Source organism: Lissotriton helveticus, chromosome 2_2 (genome assembly GCF_964261635.1).
Source record: "Lissotriton helveticus chromosome 2_2, aLisHel1.1, whole genome shotgun sequence".
Lineage (NCBI taxonomy): Eukaryota > Metazoa > Chordata > Amphibia > Caudata > Salamandridae > Lissotriton > Lissotriton helveticus.
The window spans coordinates 309,808,716-309,826,590 of record NC_136060.1 but is presented as its reverse complement, the minus strand read 5'-3'; positions in this window follow the sequence as shown (position 1 = coordinate 309,826,590).

Genomic DNA, 17,875 nt, shown 5'->3' with positions numbered 1-17,875 from the left:
TTTACTGTAGATGAGGTCATCATGATCTGAGCTCAGTATATCTTTGAGCGAAACACTTTTACACAAGTACAATAGGCTTAATTCATCGCCTATAAATAGTTAACTCACTAGAGAGCGAGGGACAAAGGTCTTATTTTGTCTGTCCTTAAGTCTCGTACCTTGAAGAGGAAGAGGCCATTAATATGCATGTAGAGCTCCATAAAATATTCAGGTAAGAAGAACTGGACGCAGAGTAGTCCCCTCGTTTGAAAATATTCCCAAGTCCATCCAGGCTTCAGAAACTGTTTTAATACATCACTGACGTTTGTTTTAATATGGCAATAGAGCACGACGCCATGGCAACAACAAATGCATTTAGTATAATTATATTAATGAACAATAATGGGAGACAATCAACTTATGATATTGTAGCACTGCAATAAGTATCACCCACCAACAGGAGATTTACTTAACATTAAAACAAGTAAATATGATAATTATGATTATTTTTTTGCAGCCGTGACCAATATCTTCCTCAGGCTACCAACCTTCATTGTAGAAGGGGTAGCACTAAAAGCGGTGAGGTCGCTGAATCTATTGAGTGCCATTGAGTTGGGCAACACTAAACATCTGTTACTCAGCACCAAGAAACCCTTGAGTGTGCATGCGCTTTGCAAATACACATGGTATGTTATGTTATTGTTGGCTAGTGTTAAGGTGGCTATCTTGGCCCAACAAATGGCACCCATATGCAATAACGGAACTACTTTGAGGGGGAAATAAAGTTTTGATGGAAGCTTTGGTAGCATCGGCAAAATTCCATCGCTTATGTGATTCATAGAGATGGACCTCTAAATTCAGCTTAGTCGGGACATTGAAAAGTGCTGACAGGACTTTTGTTGGAGGCTTGCCTAAATTGGGAGGTATTTGTCTGGATGTCCTAATGAAGAAAGATAGTGAAGACTAACATCGGGAACACTATCTAGACCTACACCTAATTGATGCAGGAGAACCCGGATGTGGGCGGACAGGATATCCAACTATTTTGGTAAATACCCTTTACCACCCATCAAAAACGAAGGCCTAAACACATGAAAATTGCTTCTGTGCATATAGGCTGCTCATAAATGCAGCCACAGCAGAAAATAAGGCAACAAGCATCATGTCACCTTTGTAATGACTAGTAGCTGCTGCCAGTCATTGATGAAAACCATTATAAAAAACTTCAGTTTCAATGTGCTTGACATACTGTGGTCAATGGGAAGAGGCAGTAGAGTAGGAGCTACTTCAACTGTTGGTTGGCAGGGGTATGCACCCTGTCCAAGCAGGCAGGAACCACAATCATAGTCATGGTAAGTCAGCAACACACTTTAAGTTAACCTGTGTGTGCCCTCTGGTAGCTTGTCACAAAAAAGTCAGCCAAAAATCCATTAAGTAGAAGTCAAGATAGGAATTTTCAAAGAATAAATGTTTTGTAATGCCTAGAAATAGATAGCACAAACCGGGGCTATCTGGTAATGCTTAACCAGGGTAAATCCAAAAGTTCAGGCCGACCACAATGGAGTGTGGATCAGATACAGGCACCAGCCTTGGTCTACTGAACAGTACCATGAATGCATCGAGGGTGATGCGAGGAGCAAAGGAGGTGATGCATCGCTTTTGTTCACGCAGATGTAGACGAAGAAGTGTCAAGAGGCATCATCGTCGAACCACTTGGCTGTAGGTGATGCAGGCAGCACAAGGCGATGCATTGGTGCCAACCCACACAACGTTATAGATGTGTCAGAAATAGGGAACAATGAGTCACGCAGTCAGTGATGCGGTGTCCACAATTTGTGCAGCAGTAGCGATGCATTGGTGTCAAGAGAAATGCACCAGTTTTAATCCATGCAATGATATGTGGATTTTCTTAGTTGCAGCACTTGGTAGTCAATTCCAAGGGCCCAGGACTAGATTGGCACCACTTGGCAGAGCATGCCTCACAGCAGACAGAGTCCAGGCGCTTTTTGCATGATGAACAAATAAGTCTTAGGGAGGCTGGAAGCTGAAGTGCCGGGTGCAACAGGCCAGCTCGCCTGACATAGAGGTAGCACTGCCACACCCCCAATCCAAAGACAGTGCTGCTGAGTCAGCCCCAATAGGGCCCCACTGGGACTGCTCTCCCACATGGCGCTAGGCCTCGAGGAGTGTGGCGGGGCAGATGCTGCAGTCCCATAGCGACCCAAGACTTCCAACCAAGGCCACGGCTCAGACTACGATGGAGCATACCTTGGCGAAGGTTCCCAGCAACACCCCCCCCCCCACAGTCTGGGGAGACGTGGTGTGAGCCCTAGTATAACGGCTGCCACACCACCGCAACCCACTAAGGGTATTCAGCAACAACGGAGCACTGGCCCTCCGCGCCTAACGACCCAAGGCCGTCTTCCCTGCAGCTCGCTCAGCGCAAGGCCTCAAGGCGCAAGACAGAAAGCTGCGTGGACTATTGGCAATGCCGGGGGTACACATGCTAGGAGAACCAGGCCCCCACGATTAGCAGTTACAAGGCTGACCCCGGCCCAATATGCTGTGGCAACATCTAACAGGAGCCTTCTGCCCGTTGCCACTTGAGGACCCCCTGCACGACTCCAGGTCTCAGGGGTGTGAGGGTAGAGCGAGAGGACAGATATATTGCAGGGACCCCTTACCAGAAACCCGAAGTCGTAACCCATGGTGCGCTACACTCGAGACGATTTCCGCCCCACCTGGTGGTTCGTAAACATGCCACTTGTGCCAAATTACTTTTCCAACCTGACGCCAGCTATGGGGTGACAACGGGCGGCCACTACAGGGCTGCAACCAGGTTCCACCAGACGGACTTCTCACGAGACCGTTGCCCCTCGGACATCAGAGGAGCTCCCACAGACTGCATCCATGTCGGCTAAGTTAGACCAGGACCTAGCGGCCATAGAACATTCTAGGGTCACTATGGCAGACAGATTCGGGGCGTTGGCCACAGACCTGAACCTTTTACGCGATGACCATCGCAAGCTTGCGGACAAAGTCAAACAAGGGGAAAAAACTATACAAATGTTAGAGCCTCAACTGAAGTCCCGGTACAATAATGGGTGGTCCCAGAAAAGGTACATTCAACTGTGTATAAAAAATATATAAACAAAGGTTTCACAAACTCAAAGAAAACATATACATATTGCAACAGTGTTATTGAATCACACTGAACACATATTGATTGCAAAAACACTTTAAAAAGATGCAAGTGCCCAGAGGAAAAAGGGGTGGGAGAAGTAGGGAAAAACCGGTGATTTAGGTGAGGGTAACGGGGTTTGTGAAGTTAGAGTATCGTGCACATCACATTCTTCTAATTGCATGGCACATCATTTAGCTAAAAGCTTTACAATTCCATTAGTAATATATTGTATTCTATAGCCATGTATAGGAAGCAACACAACACAGTAAAACAATTACTGTTGATAATACTGGCAACATATGAAGTGTTGAAGTTTCGACCCCAAACTGAGTGTAGGTCCTTGCAATCCTTACAAAGGGGGTCTTCATCAGGACTGTAGTGAAGGGGGGAGGACGGGCACCCAGGGATCGATTACAGAAAAATATCTTAGAACACAGATGACCTCAAAACACAAAAAACATATAAAGTAACAGAAGGGAACCAGTCCCTATTATTTAGTGTAAAGGCCTGCACGGGGAGGCTGGTGAAACAAGTCGGGCTCCAAACAAAGGGGAGCAGAAAAACGTACCTGTAAAAATAAGGTGCATATAAATGTACCCATCTATTGTGTTGGGTTAGGATACACTATGGGCAATGGTAAATTATGGTCTCATACTTGGAGGGTGAATCAAACTAATAATGTCCCTTCCACTATAGTCACTTAAATGAGAACCAGAATCCTTGGTTAACTCAAGTAGTATTAAACTGAAAAATAGGGCACAGGAAACAGCTGCTATCCAAGACCCTAAAAAGAAACGGTGGGTAGTATATTAAGGCCACTGTGTCATAACTGATATATATATAAATAACTTTCAATTTAATGAATTACAGAGTCAACCCTTTGTCACCACAATCTGAAAAATAAGTACAAGGAGAGTGTAAGTCTCCTCTGTCTAATTAGACAGTCATAACGACATTTCTTGATCAGGCGATCGCATCAACGGGAATGCCTTGAAAGCGACTGGTGGCGCTGCGGTGCAAAATCTGAAAATGAAAGCAGAAGGCGAATGCCTCAGTCATTGCTGATGTTAAAAGGTAAAGCTAGGCATCAGTGGTGATGTCTCTACTCAAACAAGCATGCATCTTGCTAAAGAACTCACCGCTACTCGCCGGGGATGCTCCGTGTAATGGAAGGGAACCAGAGCGGTGACACATGATTGGCTTGAATACAGTCAAAAATCGCCGCTTGCGTGACGGCGGCCCGCAGACGCTAAATGCTTGTGAAACCAAATAGCTTGTGACACAGGGAGCAAAGACTGACTCTTTGGGAGGGAAGAAGGGGGGCAAGCACGACCGACTACCATTTTGTGTGTGTAAAAGGCCGCTTTATTAAAACAGGTGCACATCACATTTCTTAACCTGGCAAAAACCGCCTTACAAAACTTAAACCTCTCTAAACATCGAGTTACCTGACCCCTTTTGTTTTTCTTCCCCCACCCCTACGATCCCCACATGATAAACTCCCTCACCCTGCAATATACAAATATACAACTCAATTACATCATAATAATATCCAATTTTATCCCCTACATCCTAACTCCAAAACCTCCCAAGACCTACAGACCTATCTGCCTTCTTGCTACTGTAACAAACTACCCTCTAATGTAACTCCCAAACTGTTTACCCTTTCCCCGCTCCCGTTCCCCAACTCCCCAAACTTAACGATAAAGGACCGAACTCCAGCCAAACTTGGCCAACATCAAAAACAACTCCGCCACCCAGGGAAAGTGGGGGTTAGGTGATTACACCGCCTCCCCCCTTTCCCTGCCCCCCCACCCTTCGACTGTGTGATGCAGAAAGAAACACCCCCGCCGGCCCCTACTCCCGGCGCACCCCCAATAAACAGGCCAAAACCTCACGAAGCTCTAACAGGTACAAATCCATCCCCATACGGGAGAGGTGAACCCCGTCCCCCCTGAACAGCTCGGGCGCGTCGTACTTTATGTCCCTGTGCCAAATTCGCGAAAAACCCAGATTCCGACAGAAACGCACCATCTCCACATTAAGCTTCCGACGTGCCTTGTCCACCGCCACACTCTACGCAGTACCAGCTCGGTCCACACGACCGTACACCCTGACCAAGTCCTCCGCAGCTCCGCTAAATCCTTTCGCATTGCCCGGATCAATACCAAACCTGTCTCCTGCACCATATCATTCTCCCCCAGGTGGAGAACCAAAACACCGCCACCCTTGCACCAAACTGTTCAGCGTAGAAATCAGTTCTTTCCATCTCATGCCCCCCTCCTGGACCAAACCACCTGAAACATTGCCGGATTGAAACCCAGGTTATCTCCGAAATAACTATCTTGCGCCTGCAATTTCGCTCTCTTCACAAACGAATGGCCTACAATCCAAATCAACATGTCCAGGGCCAGGGGACCCGCCACCGAACCTGAAATGAGAAACAAATGTCAGTAAATGTGCCCCCCCCCAACATCACATCGCGCGTTCAGGACAACTCCTCGCTGCGCACATACCGCCGATAACAATTTGAGGACCATCTCCCCAGGCGCATGATGTCCCCCTGCCCGCATTCCACGGAATCTCCCCCACTGCGAACGAGACAAAGCATTCGCAATGTCATTGTCGATTCCTGGGACATGCACCGCGCGAAAAGCAATGTCATGGCGCAAACTGCCCAACACAAACACTCGCAACAGCTTCAACACCTGCTCATCTCTGGTGGACTGGCGATTTACCACCTGGACAACCGCCATGTTGTCGACGTTGAAAGTAACCGGGTGGTGGGCCAGCACCTCACCCAACAGCCAAATCGCCACCACTAAAGGGAAAAGTTCCAGGAAGGCAATGCTCCTCCCACCCCCCAGCCACTCAGGGGGCCAGCTCTCTGCACACCATTTCCCGTTCCAGTAGAGCCCGAACCCGTCGCTCCCCGCCGCGTCTGAGAAAATCTGCACGTCCCAAACCATGTCCTCGTCCCGCTGTAAGGGCACACCGTTGAACTGGTTCAGGAAAAACCGCCACATCCGCAAATCCTCCCGCACGCCCACCGACAAACGCACGCGGTGGTGCGGGGGCCTCCGTCCGGCCAGAGCGCGACCCAAGTTCCTACAGAAAGTTCGCCCAACGCGAACTACTCTACACGCAAAGTTGAGATGTCCTAACAGCACCTGGATTTCCAACACCGTCACCTTATGCTTTGCCACCATCACCTCCAGTAACTCCAGCATCCGCCGTTGCTTATCCGCCAGCAACCGTGCCTCCATCAACACTGAGTCCAGCTCAATACCCAAAAATGACAGCGCCGTGCCTGGCCCCACTGTCTTCTCTGGCGCGAATTGCACCCCAAGGTCCTCCATGATCTCCTGAAATCTGTCCAGCGCTACCTGGCAGTCCGTGGAGTCCAGGGCCCCGACCAAGAAAAAGTCATCCAGGTAGTGCGTAACTCCCTGGTGACCCGTCCGTTCCGTAAAAAACCACTGCAGCAATGTACTAAAGCATTCAAAAAGCGCGCATGACATCGAGCAGCCCATCGGCAAAGCCTTGTCCACATACCAGCGGCCGTTAAACTGGATCCCCAGTAGGCACCAGTCGTCTGGGTGGACCGGCAGCAGCCGGAAAGCCGACTTGATGTCATATTTTGCCATTTCCGCGCCAGGTCCCGCCGCCACCACTAAGGCCATGGCCGCCTCCACCGATGAGTAGGACACCGCTGTCTCATTCTCATTGATATAGTCATTAGCCGATCCACCCTCCGGCCAAGACAAATGTTGGATAAGTCAGAACTGCCCTGCCTCCTTCTTGGGCACAACCCCAATGGGCGACACTATCAACTCCTCCAATGGCCAATCTACAAAAGGTCCCGCCATGCGGCCCTCCTGAACTTCATTGTCCAGATTACTCTGTACCACTTCTGGGTGTGCCCGAGCCGACCGCAAGTTGTCCGCCCAACGCCGCCTCCGAGGCCCTTCGTAGCCCAAACTAAACCCGTCCCGAAACCCGGTCCGCAACTGATCCGCGGCCCCCGCATCCGGGTAATTATGCAGGGCCACTTGCAAACGGTCCAGTCTATCCAGAGTACAAGCCCTTTGGCCCAATCCCCTTACCACCTCGGCCGCTGCCCGACGGCTGAGCGGCTCCGGAGCGCGCATTCCCAGCTGATGCCTGCTGACCCCCGTGCTGCTGCCCCGGGGGGCCCCAAACATGGAGCAATGGGTGCCCGTACTTGCCCCACCCGGAACATTCATGTTTAAAACGGCAATGCTCTCTGGCACACAACCCTTTGTTGAAATACCAGCAGTCGCCCACAGTCCCGGGCTGGCTCTTAAAACCGGCTCCCACCCCCCCTCGGATGGGCCGGCCCTGAAAGGGCTGATATATAATCGGGAGGCCGCTGGCGGTAACGATGGTCTTGCCGGACCCTGCCAGCCCCATCGTATGCTGCCAGAGATCGCAGTCCAACTCTCCCCACTTTGCCTCCGGATCCCACGCCATCCGCACCCAGAACTCCTCGTCGTACTGCGCCCATGCATACCCACCCCCCGTGATCTGCGCCTTCCGAATGACGTCCATCTATTTAAACAGCGCTCCGGGAACTTCTCACAGTAAACACTCGCAAATATCAAAAATGCTGCCGTCCAGTTTTCGATCGTCAAAGGCACCCTCGGCCTCTTCTGCAGCTCATACTCCTCCTCCTTTGACCCTTCCTTCGACCGAACCTTGCGGTGCAACAACTTCAACAACTCCACATACTCCCCCTTCCAAATCTTTTCCTTGGTAGACACCATTAAGTGTGCCTCCAGCGGCTTTGTGACCCCCATATACGGGAGCCGCTTAATTTTCAGCGCTTTGCTTTCCAGTTTCACCGTGCCGCCCTCCGCCGCCGTCGAGTCTCCCGCGGATGCACTGCCCTTGATCTCCGGCTTCTCCACGTCGCCCGCCGCTGCACCCCCCTCCGAACCCGCGCCTCCAGCGCCCTGCTACCCAGGAATCCCCAATCCACCCACCTTCCCTTCCACTCCTTTCGCCCCAGGCGCCTGCACGGCCACATCCGGCCCCACACCCCGATCTACCACATACCTCCCTTTGCACAAACGATCCCCCCGCCTCCCCCTCCCCTCCAACGCCCACCGAAACCATGAGCACCGCGGCCTTGCATTTACCTGGCATTAAAGCATCCCCTCGCCGCTCTTCGCCTCTCCGATCCGTCGCCGACCTGTCTCCCGAATGTGTCCGGGCCGCCGTTGCACCCAGGCCCCGTGACACCTGCAAGAAAGTACTAACACCATTATTGGACCCCCGTTCAGACCTCGCCATCCCTTATTTCCCCATCCTCCAAACTGTCCTCATCCCCTTCCTCCAACTCCACTCCACCCCACATATACCTCCAATGAGCCGGCGGCGGCTCCAACTGCACCCTGCCGGAAACCCCCAGCCCATCTCTCCCCCCACTCAAAACATAACAGTCCACCGTGCCAGTATTCCATGTCCGCTGCTGCTCCCCACGCCGCTTGGGTGAAGGGGCCAGCGAGCCCGCCTGGGGCCTTCGTGAGCCAGCCACGCCGTGATCCCTCGCTGACTCCAGGCTTGCTGCAGGAGGCTCCGCCCTCCCTTCCCCTTGGTGTTACTGGGCCGCCCCCAGCCGTACCAAGTCCACATCCCCGCGCCGGCCATCCCCCTGCAAAAGAAAAGGTACCGCTGGTGTGCTGAGCCCCTGGAACTCCGTACCCCCCAAACTGGGCCCCTGCCCCCCAACTGCTCCCCACGCCCCCATCCTCGTCATCCTCACTCCAGATCAACTTCCCTGCCCCCGCTCCCCCATCATCCGATGAACTCCCTCCCATCGCCCAGCCGCACCCCCCGACACCCCGTCCCCTCCCCAACCCACTCAACCCGCTGCCCCTACCCTCTCCGATGGGCCTGCCTCCTTATACCCACGCCCCGCCCTGTCTCCCTCCGCTTTCCGCGCCTCCTGCACCCCCTCTTCCCAGGACTCGAAAACATCCAAACACTCCCACTCCCTCTCACTCTCCTCCGATTCTATCAATAGAGGGGAAGCCCCTCCCACCTGCCCCAGCTCCTCCCCCCGATCCCCTCCCCCGGGCCCCCAGCTCCCTGCTCCCCCAACTGCTCACCTGGGGCCAGCCCCCCATCTCCCACCCCCCGGCCACCGAGCCCCGCCCCCCCGCGCGCCACCCCCTTTGCCCCCCTCCTTGCAGCACTCCTACCCCTCCCACCGACACCCTCAGCCCCCTGCCTGGCATGTGAGGGGCTCTCCTGTCTCCCCCTCCGCGCCTGGATACCTCCCTTCCTGGGATACACCTGCCCCCTCGCCCCTTCCTCTCCCTCCCTCCCTTTTTCCCTCCTCTCACCTCGTGAGCCACTCCAGACAGTCCCGCCCCTGAGCCCGACTCCCCCCCCCCTCCCCTACCATGCCCTCCCGTCCCCTTCCCCGCCTGTTGCACCAGCTCCCCGGAGGCCCTGCACTCCGGCCGAGCCTCCTCCACTTCAAACGCTGCTCCTTCCCGGGCGCTTACAGCCCGCGGCCGCCTCCTGCCGACCGCCCCGCCCCCAGCCCGGCCACCAGACGCCATTGGGAGGCGCGGTGAGATGCCACTGGCAGCGCGTCTCGGCCGCGCCCCCTGCCCCACACTGCCAGCATCAACCGGTACAACCAGGGCCACGCTCCTAGCATCAGCGCGGCCCTGGCCACCCACCTGGAGTCGCGCCGTCTTCCTGGGCGGCGAGCAGGCGAGAACCGCCGCCACCACGCCCGCGGAGGCCCGCCGCGCCGGACGCGCCGCCTCCCGCGGGCCCACCAGGAGGTCCATCCGCCCTGCCTCGCTCAGCAGGCGGATGGCCTCCAGAACCCTGACATCATCGTGTGCAGCCATGATCAGGTAAGGAACTACCAATCGAAACGCTCAACAACTACCACCAAGCCTACCTCACTGCCACAGACAAAAACTATGCTACCCGCTCCCAGCCACCAGGTCTCAGTACCTAAAATAGTGGCTGGGTAAACGCTGGCTTTCCCTATATACCCCTGCCTAACTCATTCTTGGGCTGCCTTTTGCCTATTCCCAGGCAGCCCAAAAGCGACAAAATGGCAGCTCACGACCTCGCCCCCCCTTCCCCCTCCCAAATCTGCCCGGGGGGCAGACCTCGCGGGTCGGCTGCCCCCCAAATCCCCCTTTATGTCAAATATTGATGGTCAGAGTATGATCGTAAAAACAAGTAGGGAAAAACCAAAGGTGGTGATGGACGGAGCGTTGACAATACAAACACTCACCCCCAGTCAACTGATCTGGGTTTAATCCATCACCGTTCTTTAGCTCACTCCGCCACCCCAGTTCAAACATGGCCATATGCAGATCAGTCTGACCCTGTGCCTCATGGGAACAGTCCAGCCCGAACTGCCAAGCCATGTCTTCCCTAGACCGGAATCAAGCTTCCCAGGACCGGTTTCTGGCATTACAGCCGTCTTCAGTCGGGCTTGCTTGACTCCAGTGGCAAAGTGAGCAAGGGACTCACGTCTGAGCATACCCTGCCAACTTAGGGCGAACAAAGAAAAACCAAAGGTGGTGATGGACGGAGCGTTGACAATACAAACACTCACCCCCCCAGTCAACTGATCTGGGTTTAATCCATCACCGTTCTTTAGCTCACTCCGCCCCCCAGTTCAGACATGGCCATATGGAAATCAGTCTGACCCTGTGCCTCATGGGAACAGTCCAGCCCGAACTGCCAAGCCATGTCTTCCCTGGACCGGAATCAGGCTTCCCAGGACCGGTTTCTGGCATTACAGCCGTCTTCAGCCGGGCTTGCTTGACTCCAGTGGCAAAGTGAGCAAGAGACTCACGTCTGAGCATACCCTGCCAACTTAGGGCGAACAAAGAAAAACCAAAGGTGGTGATGGACGGAGCGTTGACAATACAAACACTCACCCCCAGTCAAGTAGACATATTAGCTGATGGAATGCCAACAAAGGTACAAACTCTTTCGTGTGAAAGGCAGATAGTTTGAGTTTGATTTTGGAAACATTGGAAGTGGTAGTTAATGAAACGCCACCAAGGGCACAATGCATGATTAGGTATGCCATACACATAAAACATTTTATTTAATGGAAAGCCCACATTCTGCTGTGTGGAATGCTGATTGTGAGAGCATAATAGTAAAAACATTAGAAATGGTAGTTAATGAAACGCCACCACGGGCACATTGCATGATCAGGTATGCTATCAACAAATGTTTGACTCCTCATTCGTTGATACACGTGATACAATCAAGTTGACATTGGTATTAGAAAACACATGAAAAATTGATAACGTTAGTACAAAACATGAGAAGATATCTATATGGATAACCTGGATATTACGTTAAAGGTGGTGCAAGTTGAAAACTATTAGACCCCATTAGACATCTTAGAAAATTAAAATTAGAATTAGAAGGAGGATGGCTCACATGATTGAAAATACAAATTGCAAAATTACATACTAGATACAAGCATGTGGCCAAACGGGTTCAGGTACCTCCCTATTGCATGCTGAAAATGTGAGGCGTCATGTGAAACAAATTACTCAAAAATGAGGCAGGCTAATTGTGCAGGACTGGAATCTAGCTCATTCAGCCGATTTTTTATTGTCTCCATTTACATTCTCTTCTGTTCAAGATTAAGCCAATGTTGCCCCCTCTGGGGCCCAGTGTGGCTTTTTCTAAGACCACCCACTGTAACTCATCTGGGGTACGTCCCTTGGTTGTCCAATGTTCAACTAAAGGTGCCCCTTGGACCCCACATCGTACACTGCTTTGATGTTGGAGAATCTGAGCCTTGATTTTTTGTTGTGTTTGGCCCATATAGAGTAGTCCACAGGGACAGATGATTCCATAAATTACATTAGTTGTGTTGCAGTGTGTAAAAAATTCCAGATCAATTGTATGATGTTTATACTTGAACTTTTTTGTTTGAATCGTTGTCTGACATGCCTTGCAGTGTCTACATTTAAAATGTCCCTGCATCAAGAAATGAGCGGACTACATGATCTTTCACGTTCTTAGCTTTTTTGAAAGAGTGCATAGGTGGATTGGGTTGTTCGATATCATCAGACACCAAACTCCAGTATTTGTTAATCACCCTCTTAATAGCATTGTTTGTCGTGGAGGAGGTGGTCACACAAATCATCCTCTGTAATTGTCCATCTTTCTTATCTTTCGGTGCTAACAGCGTTTCACGGGGGCTAAACCACGCCCTCTTCTGAGCTCTTTTCACTAACCTTCTTGGGTATCCCCTCTCCAGAAGCCGGTTATTTAACTGCTCCAAGAAAGCAGACTACATGCCGAATGAGAAGACGTAAGTAACCGGCTCCTTGAGAGGGGACACCCAAGAAGGGTGCTGCTGGAGCCACCCCCGACCAAATAGTAGCGGCCAAAACATCCCACCCAGAAGCAATGAAGGACCTACTCAAATACAATTTCCAGGCTTACGCCTCTAGAGTACACAAAGAGGGCAATAGAGGGGGGACACTTGTGACTTGGTTAGCCAAGCAAGACGCAGACGTCAAACTGCTTACGGAACTACTCGAAAAAACCGGGACCCCTCGACATTCGCAAGTAGATATTCTGCACATTTTCCACAACTATTATCCAAGTGCCTATCAGCCCCTACACAAACAAATGAACACGCAATCACCCAGTTCCTTCACCCATTGTCTATATCCCGCATACCACCCGCAGACAAAAAAGCGCTAGAGACAAAAATCAAATCCCCAGATGTCACCCACGGCATTAGAACACTAGCATGGAACAAAGCTCCAGGAATGGATGGCTTCCCGCTTGAATATTACAGTACCTTCTCAGCTCACCTGATCCCCCGGGCGGTAGCCATGTACAAGGATGCGCTAGACAGAGGCGAACTCCCAGATTCGCTCAGAGAATCTATTATGGTCACATTTCCCAAACCCCACAGGGACCAACTCTCCCCACCTTTTACAGACCAATAACGCTGCTAAACCCAGACTGTAAAATATTAGGCAAAATCCTAGCAGAGCGGTACACCCAGATTCTTACGCCGTTGGTCCAACCTGACCAATGCAGATTCGTTCCGAGGCGTAACACTTGGCAGAACCTACGCAGATTGTTTCATGTCCAAGACAGGGCAAGAATGCACTTCTCTAACGTGGCGTGTCTGATACTAGATCTCGAAAAAGCCTTCAATACCTTGCTATGGCCGTACCTATTTTCCATCCTTCGCAGACTAAACGTAGGACCTACCCTGATAAAGTACACGCAACTCCTCTACAAAGGCATAACGTCACGAGTGAGAATACGTAAATAAATTCCCACTCCCTTCCCGGTCGAAAGAGGGACTAGACAGGGATGCCCCTTGTCCCCCCTCTTATTCGCACTGACAGTGGAACCCCTGGCAATAGGGCCACGACAGGAGGGTGACGCTTGGGGTATTCCGATAGCAGATACGGTGCACTGTGTATCATTATACGCAGCTGATCTCCTGATATATGTCAGAGATGTCACAAGTGATCTCACTCCAATATGGATGACGCTGTGTGACTTTGTGGCGGTCTCCGGCTTCAACGTCAATTGGGCCCAATCCACGATTTACCCAATGAGCCCTCACTTGGCCCCGCTCGACATATCTGTAGGAGCCCACACACTCCCCTGGAGCACTGCTGCACCTAGATATCTGGGGGTGAGACTGGTTCATTCGCCTGCAGACTTGTATGAAGGGAAGCACTGCAAGGTACTAGCGGAAATACGCATGGCAGTGGGCTTCTGAAAGACATTATCTTTCGCCCCCATTGGATGAGTAGCCCTTGCAAAAATGATCATGGTCCCCAGGCTCCTTTATCATTTCACCAACCTTCCTGTGATACCGCCACACCCTTTATTTCAGAAATTAGACACGCTCCTAACCACATTGATCTGGGGAGGAGGTAGACATAGGGTGGCCTTAACCACACTATACTTGACCACAACTCAGGCAGGACTGGGAGCTTCGTCATTTGAAGCATACTTTCTGGTGGCTCAATCCAGTGGTTGTCGCACTGGACAGCGCCGCATCACATAGGAAAAACAATCTCGCAAGAGGGGCGGATACCCCTCCCAGCAATGCGGAGATTGCTGATGCCAGGTACCAAACCCCTGCGCACTTATCATTTGCAAGTATTCATAGCCCGTACGTGCATGCTAAAAATCCATCATATGTCCAGGGAGAAGCCCCCTTAGTCACCCTTACTCCCATTGGTAGGATTTCCTCGCATTGACCAATATTATACCGCTCGCGCCCTTCAGAAATGGACCGATCGTTCAGTCATGGAGATGGAGTCCCTGTTTGAAGACGGACAGCTAAGGACATAGGCCCAAATGCCCACGCACTATGATCTTCCCACGGGCCAGTTCCTACTACATCGGCAGCTACTAGACAGCAGTCGACCCTACTGGGTCCTAAACAAGAGGGAGTCCCCGACACACCCGGTAATACACTCTATATTGCAAATGGAGGCAGGTAGACAGTTAGTTACCTGGCTATACAAGGACGTTCGTGAATTGATCCTCCGCCCATTAGACTCACTACGGCAGACATGGGAAGAAGAAGCAGGCCCGGTTTTTCATGATAGAGTGAGAAAAGCCCCAGAGTACCCCAAAAAGGTCTCCAGAAATGCACATTTTAGGAACATTCAATTCAATTTCCTACATAGGGCACACCTAACCCCACATCGCCTCCACCGTTTTTATCCCGACACACATCTTGCCTGCTCCCGATGCCAGACTCCTGAGGCGGACTTCAAACATATGTTCTGGGACTGCTCCACTGTTCAGCAATACTGGGACAGAATACACCAAAAACTCCGTGAGACGACCAACATTCTGACCATGTCAACATGTCAAGCCAGTGCCCTCGGAATCTTCTGCAAGCAGGAAACCAAGAAGGTACAGTGCCGCTTTGCCTCTTTAGCCATTCTCTTAGCAAAAAGGGGTATAGCCATGCACTGGCGGGTCCCGGCGGCACCCCCCCCCCCGAGGCAGCCTGGATAGGGGCCATGAAGAAATGGGGCACGGCGGAGGAAGAGGTACTAAGGGATGAGGAAGTGAGGGGAATACAGAAGCCCCCCATATCTCTGGAGTGGGTACAATTAATGCATCGATTTACTCACAAAACAACACAATTGGCATCACAGGCAGACTCCACCTTTGTCACCCCAGAGACAGACGGAAGATAATATAAGACTAAACCCAGACGCCTAGGGCAGGAAATGTAATAGGACGGCATCAGACTCTCCCACCTACCATGTCAGGCCAACCCTTCACGGCCCCTCCCCACACACACGATGTTGTAACATATACTGCAACCACGACCAAGCACATAAACATGTCACTCTGGTAGCTCCGCAACAGCTTCCCCAGTGCACCTCCAAGGTTAATAGTTTTACCCCTACATCGGTGGTTCCGAAACCAATGGCATTTAAATGGGAACGCATTAACCAAACGCCATGCGAGAATTCACAATCCATCTATAAAACCATCTTCGGGGCATTGAAATTCATATGAAGAACACAGACCCTTTGGGAAACTTTTCAGTCAGTAGTCTTGTTGATTGTTGTTATTTGAATCAATTCAGCTCAATCGCTCCAAGCATGTTATCGACCACGAGTTGTATAAATAATCTCTGTGTCGAATGACATTGAAATATTTTATTTATTTTTGAACAGCTGTCCTCGTTCGGCGTATTTATGCAACGACACTTTAATAGCATCACAATTTTATGTGTGTGCCCCCTGAAAGTTTGAGCTCAGTCAGCTGGATAAATAAAGATAATTATCACAGCTATGTGAATGGAAATATCTTTTTTTGAGGAAGCACACAACTTCTGCTGAATCAAAAGATGTACTCCTGGCTTCCAACATGTGGGTGGGGACAAATCCCCTCTCCTGGTGAATCTGTGGTGACAGCAGGGCTTTTAAGCCAGACCATAAAACTACCTCTTGGAAATATCAGTGTCAAAGTATTTTGAGCATAAGATGGTTATGTATTGGCACTAGCCTGAGAATTATATTTCAAATCAGTGTACTGTAAATTGGGAGGCTTACTCATATTGTTCCTCTTGCAGCCTATGCATTCTTTTGTTGGGATTTTGTTTAAAATAAAAACACAGTTGTCTATTACGTTCTAATCAGAAACCGGTCCTAGGATGCTTGGGTCCGGTCCAGGGAAGACATTGCTTGGCAGTTCGGGCTGGACTGTTCCCATGAGGTACAGGGTCAAGGCTGATTTGCATATGGCCATGTCTGAACTGGGTTGGTGTGGTGAGCAAAAAACTATGGATTTAGGCCCAGATCTCTGTACTGGGGTGAATGTATGACATTGTTCTGCATTCTGTCAATCAACTGTTGTTTTTGCATTTGTCACCACGAGTGGGACATGTATGCTCAGATGTGAGTCCCGTGCTCTCCACACCACTGGAGTCAAGCTATCCTGGCTGAGGACGGCTGATAGCCAGAAACCGGTCCTAGGATGCTTGATTCCGGTCCAGGGAAGACATGGCTTGGCAGTGCAGGGCTGGACTGTTCCCATGAGGCACAGGATCAAGGCTGATTTGCATATGGCCATGTCTGAACTGGGTTGGTGTGGTGAGCAAAAAAACTATGGATTTAGGCCCAGATCTCTGTACTGGGGTGAATGTATGACATTGTTCTTCATTCTGTCCATCAACTGTTGTTTTTGAATTTGTCACCCCGAGTGGGACGGGTATGCTCAGACGTGAGTTCCGTGCTCTCCACACCACTGGAGTCAAGCTATCCTGGCTGATGACGGGTGATAGCCAGAAACCGGTCCTAGGATGCTTGATTCCGGTCCAGGGAAGACATGGCTTGGCAGTTCGGGCTGGACTGTTCCCATGAGGCACAGGGTCAAGGCTGATTTGCATATGGCCATGTCTGAACTGGGTTGGTGTGGTGAGCAAAAAAACGATGGATTTAGGCCCAGATCTCTGTACTGGGGTGAATGTATGACATTGTTCTGCATTCTGTCCATCAACTGTTGTTTTTACCGATGAGGAAGGAGCAGATCCAGCGGAAAGCAGGACCTTGTATGCTGGTGTTGTGGATCCATTGAATGTGGACAGAGTGGGCGACAGAGTCAACGGTGGGGGATAAGTCAAGTAGGATGAAGTCTGCAGAGTCTTCTGTGTCCGTGATTAATCGTATGTTGTCTGTGGTGGCGAAAAGTACAGTCCCAATGCTCGTGTTGGGCCTAAAGCCAGAGTGGGTGGGGTCAAGGAGGGGGCTGTTGTTTAGGTGGTTGACTAGCCACTTGTTGATGATCTGTTCCCAGTACTTTAGTAAGGTGGGTCAGCAAGAAGATCGGTTGGTAATTGGCCACGGTCTAAGAGTCCTATGAGCTTCTCTTCAGGAGGGTTAGTATTGTTCTGTGCTTCTAGGCATTGGGGCGGGTTGCTTTGATGAGGACTCTGTTGAGGATCAGGGTCATGGCTAAGCTGATGGAGTCCTGTCCTTGGGTAAAGATGTGATGTGGGCAGGGGTCTAATAGTACTTGTAAGTGGATAGAGTGCAGGATCACTACAGTCTATGATGTGGGAATGGTGAACAAGGTAGTCCTGGTGGGGTTTTGGTGGTCTGTTTCAAGGGACAAGAGGGCTGCAAGAGTGGAAGGTTCAAGCTTTAAATACATATTTTTTGT